Source organism: Stomoxys calcitrans, chromosome 2 (genome assembly GCF_963082655.1).
Source record: "Stomoxys calcitrans chromosome 2, idStoCalc2.1, whole genome shotgun sequence".
Classification (NCBI taxonomy): Eukaryota; Metazoa; Arthropoda; class Insecta; order Diptera; family Muscidae; genus Stomoxys; species Stomoxys calcitrans.
In genome coordinates this window covers 228,706,333-228,712,864 of record NC_081553.1, presented here as the reverse complement: position 1 = coordinate 228,712,864, position 6,532 = coordinate 228,706,333, and the positions used below count along the sequence as shown (strand labels likewise).

General features: G+C 35.1%; 1 protein-coding gene across 4 annotated transcripts in view; it reads left to right on the top strand.

The window, feature by feature from the left end:
- Positions 1-6,532, top strand: part of LOC106084304 (afadin) — a 192,147-nt gene continuing 185,615 nt past the window's right edge. For all 4 annotated transcript variants that reach the window (XM_013247877.2, XM_013247876.2, XM_013247874.2 and 1 more), the window contains exon 1: positions 1-870. The gene's annotated coding sequence lies outside the window, so the exon portion shown is untranslated. The remainder of the gene's footprint in view (positions 871-6,532) is intronic.

Genomic DNA, 6,532 nt, shown 5'->3' with positions numbered 1-6,532 from the left:
GTATTTTACCTTTCGTCGAGTATTGTTGTTGATACGGTTCGTGCGCGCCGAATGAATGTGTGCGTGTGTGTGATGTGTGTTTAAGCAGCAAAGAAAAAACGAAAAACAACAAAGAAATTGAATACGGTTAACCAATAAAGCCAAGTTAAGAATGCGCTATTGAAATTAATAAAGTGAATAGAAAAAGGAGGTATTTTAAATTCAAACAGGAAAGGCTAAATTCCTTAGCTTGGAAAATAAATCAAAATTTTGCAGTCTCTAAAAAGTTTAGAGCTGCGCGCAGGCGAAGTTGTCAAAAAAGTTGACAAATTTCAAGTGGCCTTTTTAAGAGTGTGCAGAAAAAGGATAGCAAGTGTGGCATATAACACAAACACCCAAAGGAGCAACAGAGATGAAGCTGCGTGTTGACATCAAGAACAATTATTGACGACGTCGCAGCAAGTTAAGTGAAGAAGTTAAGTAAAGTAAACACAGCAAAAATTGCAAAATAGCAATAAAAGAAATAATAGAATAAAGAAAACAAAAAAAATACAAGAATAAGGTGAAATAATTTTCAGCAGTAATAACAAATAAAACAAAGATTTGCTAAGCAACGTGTGGTTCATAGCAGAAAGTCAATTTTGTGAAAGTTATTTTTGTAAAGTGAAAAAACAAGCTAAATTTTGTTAAAAGTTTTAGTGAAAAATTTATGAATTGTGTTGATTAGCCTTGGGCTTTGATTTACTCTCCATATACGATCATCCGATAACGTGCTTAGAGTTTCCCCATAATAGCATCGGTTTTTTGTCTACCCGCCCGCCCCGCACTTGGTGTATGGATATACGACAACAAAGCCCGACGAGATAATAACAGCAGCAGAACAAGACAAAGGTAAGGTATTTTTATTACAATTGTGTGTTTTTATTATTCATAGTGGTTTTCATATGAAATTCCAGGTAACATTTTTTCGAGTTCATAATAAATAAACAAACACACGCACACTGCATGCTAGAGATGGGGGTTTAATTCGCAATTCTATTCCAAAACCCAGGGTTGGTCATTGTTGTCATGTGAGTGTTGGTGGTTGTGGTTCAATGTGGCCAATAGCGCCAGTTACAGAATTGCCTACCTGCATTTCTAAAGATATAAGGTTCATAAATCTAATGGCAAAGGTTTTGTTGTTAATCTGATGAATCACCACCGCCAAGTCTAATTTCAATTTAGAAAATTTGCTATCTTTTTACATCAACTGGTTTATGGTGTTTACCTGTGATGCGATGTTGATATTTATGTTGCAAAAATACTGCTGTGGGCAATTTGATTGAAGATAGTTACTATAACTTGTCTGAAATACGCTGCTTACATTGTGAAAAACTGGACATAATGCCGTTAGGGTTGCAACCTATAAGTCCAATATCTAGGATAACCTATAACAGGTCTACTTGGAAAGTTTTGAAAGGTCGAAGTAAAATAATGCACTTCAGCAAAATCGGTCCAAATCGGAATATACTTGGATAAAGCTGCTGCCATAAATACCGACATCTCGACTTGCGGACGTGGATACATAAACAGTGCATTAACTATCCGATTTCGCTGAATTTAGAAAGGCTGATTTGTATTAAAGCCCTCAACATCCGGCCCAACTATTATCCAGAGCTGATCCAGATCGTATCAGCAGTTTTTTGTTGTTGCAGCAGTGTTTCGTACATTGAGGCGGCAGCCCTCGCCGATGAAGGAATTCATAGGGTCAATCCGGTACGCACAACCGGCTACCATGGGATTGTGCAGTTTGTTGTACACTTTGGCGGCAGCCCTTGACGACGATTCTTCAATTTTGGGCCTTGGGCCATAAAATACACAACGATTTCCCAATTTCTTCGAAATTTTTGACAGTAATTTGTATACAATAGTATGGCTGGACATTCTTGGACAATATTGCATAATTATTACCTGATCTCTCATTAGTCGATTTTAGGTCTTGGGCCACTTAAAGCCCCCGTTTTTATTCGAATTCGCTTAAATTTGGGACAGTGGCTTGTAATAGAAACTCAACATCCTTGTTGAATATACTTTTGATCGGACCTTGTTTGAATATATATAGCTTCATGTTGTCCGAATGGATGAAGAAGCCCCAGCAAAAAAGACTTTTGATGGCAAACACGGTGGTACACGCAAACCGGGAAGATCAAAAGCTCGATGGAAAGATCAAGTGGTGGAAGACACCTCGAAACTTGGTGACAGAGATTTTAGAATGAGCACAAAAGATCGAGGCGCTTGGAACGCTATTCTACGTTTGGCTAGTGGAACAAATGTTATCATAGTCTATTAAAGTGAAGTAAGATTGATCGCGCAATTCATTGTCTTGTTTAAACAAACGGTACTTAACTGATCATTGTAGCTGAAATTTAGAAGTTCACATACGTTTCTATGCGATCCAGTATCGGCTTGAAAGACGTGTTGTCAATTGGTCAAGAGTCGCACGAACCGTTCCCTTTTCGGCGGTTGCTTTCTAGTGGCAGGTAATCGTTCGGTTCAGACGTTATGAAATAAGATGGCCGATCAATAGATAGAATTATCGGAGAGAAAATCTGAACCCCTTACATGACTTCCAACACGAATCAGTAGCGCATTCACACAGTATTTTAGGATATAATATTAAAAGGTACCACGTACTACTAAACGGTCCGCGAACCAAAAGGAGGTTGTCAAAAATCGCTATCCCTACATGCAATTACATGGGTACAACAACAACGTCCTACTCAACAGGTAACACCCCGTATTTTTGGCCATGAAGGGTTCCATAATTCTATGCACGATCAATCCAGTCCATATAACCGGTTGCCAAGGAATTGTTCTTTTTGTAAATTGATGCACGGTTTTTAGGAAGTTGAAGAATGATAAAATCATTTGTTAATGAGGACAGAAACCAAATTTGGAAGAAAAATACTATGAAAATCTGATTTTGAAAAAATTTTCTATGCACCTCAACTTCGACAAAATTTTCTATAAAAATCAAATTTCAACGAAATTTTCTATAAAAATAAATTTTGATGAAAATTTCCGTGAAAATCAAATTTCGACGAAATTTCCGTGAAAATAAAATTTCGATGAAATTTTCCGTAAAAATCAAATTTCGACAAAATTTCCGTGAAAATAAAATTTCGATGAAATCTAATTTCCACGAAATTTGCTAAAAAAAATAACATTTTGAACAAATTTTCTTAAAAATTAAATTAAGATGATATATTTTATGAAAATAAAATTTTAATGAGATTTTTAATGAAAATCAAAATTTGAAGAATTTCTTATGAAAATCGAATTTCGAAGAAATTTAGGAATATGAACCCGTTTTTGGTGCTTGGGCTAGGGGGCCCCCAAACGGGGCTTCCCCGTCATGAAACAATATGACGACGAATATAGGCATAGGGTCACAATGAACTGGGGCACAGGATAACAATGGGGCTCGGGCTAGGGGGCTTCATATTCATTTTCCCGGGGTACGCAAAAAAAAATAATTTTTTTGCGATTTTCCGCGTAAACTGTACTTTTGCCAAATTTTCTATAAAACTCAAACTATGACATTTTTTATGAAAATCAAATTTTGAAAAAATTTTCTATGAATATCAAATTTCTACGAAATTTTCTATGACAATCAAATTTTTACAAAATTTTCTATGAAAGTCGCATTTCCAAAAAATTTTGAACGAAAATCAAATTTAGAAAAAAATTTCTTTGAAAATCCAATTTCGACAAAATTTTCTATGAAAATCGAATTTTAATGAAAATTTTCTTAAATTTAGGCTACATTTTTTACAAAACTCAAATGACGATCAATTTTTTTATGAAAATAGAATTTAAGGAAATTTTCCATAACAATAAAATTTAGCCAATAATGTTTTCCATGATTCTTCTATCATTCTTCCATTGATGGTTCATTAAACTGGTTGCCATGGGATTGTGTTATATTGGTATATTGTTGTATTCCTATGGAGCAATCCTAGCCGGATAAAAGCATTTGTCAATGCAATTCCTTATCAAGCCGGTAATAAACCATACTTATATTGGTATCTGGCTTAAAGGAAAACAAAATACTTATCAATATAATGAAATCCTTAGCTTAAATTTTTAGAAAAATATTCTATCTATTGACCTTTTTCTACCTGTTAGAAAAATCTCAAATTGCGATGGCATTAACAAGTGCTTGTCAACCAAAATTTTGTACTAATCCTTAGACAAAACGTAAAAGAAATCTGCGACAATCACAACAAAGATTTCTGTACAGTAGACCAGCCACAATTTAATGGCCAGTGTTTTACAAGGTACCTGCATAACTGGCTTAAATATCCTATCATGAAATATTACACAAATATAATTCAAACTCGAAAGGCGACTACCAGCGGCTTAAAATCGTTTCCAAAAAATCCACCCTTAATAACAAATGATGGTGATAACACAAGGTGAATATGAGACAGTTGTAGTGTGGTGTATGCTCTACTCCTTTGAAACCTTGGAATCTCCCCCAAAAAGACTTACTCATTCCAATGGTTGTGGAAAGCCAGCCTGTGTTTTTGTTCATTCATTGTCTCCCTTGTTTGGTTTCGTTGGCCAGTAGTAGTCGAGTCATATAAAAGCCAAGGAACTTCAATAAAATGAACGTTAATTTAATCCGAAACGGCGGGATGTGGTTGCAGCAATAAAGCAACAGCAAAACACATCAAAAATATCAACGACATTGTACAAAAGATTCCTAAAGGCTGACTGAGTTGAGCGAGCTGCGTTGGTTGTCTGCTTCAGTGAATTCCATTACTGAGCATTCAGCTAAAATAGGGTGCGTCTCCTTCTCAGAGCTCTGCGCAAATGCGCCTTTGTCTGCTCTTGGTGTGCTGTGGATGATGGTATATCGTCACAAAGCACGTCGTCTTGGCGTTTTCTTCTATTCTTCTATACCTACCTCCACTCTCATGATGCTTGTCGTCTCGTTGTTTTATTCATGCTTTTATTGTTTTCCGTATTTTTGTTTTTCTTTTTTTTTTGTGTTGAGGTGCATAGGATTCCAAGATTCTTGTTCACCTTCAATACGTATCTTCCTATGTCGCAATGTTGGGCTTTGTTCTTCGCTTTGAAGTATGTGTGGCTGGACAAGTCAGAAAGGCGCGCATTAGAAACCCCATCTCAAATAGGCACTCTCTACACTTTTGTGTCTCCTCTACCCAGATAATTGCTTTTCTTTCAACTGGTTCCTTAACTCGATGATGGGCTCTACTAGTCACGCTACTACACCTTCACTGGCTTGAAATTCCTCTTTCACAATGGCCTAGGAGCATAGATCGATCGAACGTTTCATACCTGTTTCTGTGTTTTGCATTCTCTTCTTTTGATTCTTTTTCTAATTTCGTTATTTTTATGTTTTGTTTTTATTTTTCTCTGTTTTCATTGAAGAAGCTCTCGCACCCGCCGTACAAAAGCATGGGCAAAGAGGTGTTGTCGTTGTTTATTGATATCTGCTTGGAAGATCGGTATGCAGAGTGAGGACAGTGATTTTAGAGTTAGATTTAGTGAGCAATCAATTTTCGCGACTATCAATTTTCGACGAGATTTTGTATGAAAATCTGATTTCGATTAAACTTTCTATGAAATTGTATAAGATTTTCTATAACAATCAAATTTCAATGAAATATTCTACGCTGAACGCCTGAGTTCGAATCCTGGCGAGACCATCAGAAAAAAAATTTTCAGAGGTGGTTTTCCCCTCCTAATGCTTGCAACATTTGTGAGGTACTATGTCATGTAAAACTTCTCTTCAAAGAGGTGTCACACTGCGGCACGCCGTTCGGACTCGGCTATAAAAAGTAGGCCACTTATCATTGAGCTTAAACTTGAATCGGACTGCACTCATTGATATGTGAGAAATTTGTTCATGGGCAAAATTTGCATTTGCATTCTATGAAAATCAACCTTTCTAGAAAATCTAAATTCGACGAAATTTTATGAGAAAATCATATTTCAATGATACCAAATCGAACAACAAAAATATTTCCAACGAACTTTTGTATAAACGTCTAATGTGGAAGAATTTGCTTTATGAATATTAAAATTCGACGAGATTTTCTATGAGAACGAAATTTTGACGATATTTTCTATGAAAATCAAATTTCGACGATATATTCTAAAAAAACAAAATTCCGATGAAATTTCCTAGAAAATCACATTTTGATTAAATTTTTATGGCAATCGAATATCGACGGGAATTTCAATGAAAATCAAATATCGACGAGATTTTTCTATAAAATATTAATTAATTAATTAAAAATTAAATCAAATTTCAACGAAAATTTTTATAAAAAACATAGTTTGAGGAAATTTGATCATCAAATATGATCATCAAGTTTTTAATGTAAATTAAAATGTGATAAAATTTTTGTGGTAAATAAGATTTCGACGAAATGTACTAAGAAAATCAAACATCGATAATATTTTCTTGATCAAAATCCGGCAAGATTTTCTATGAAAATCAAATATCCTTCAATGGAATCTCAAAATCAAATTTCGACGA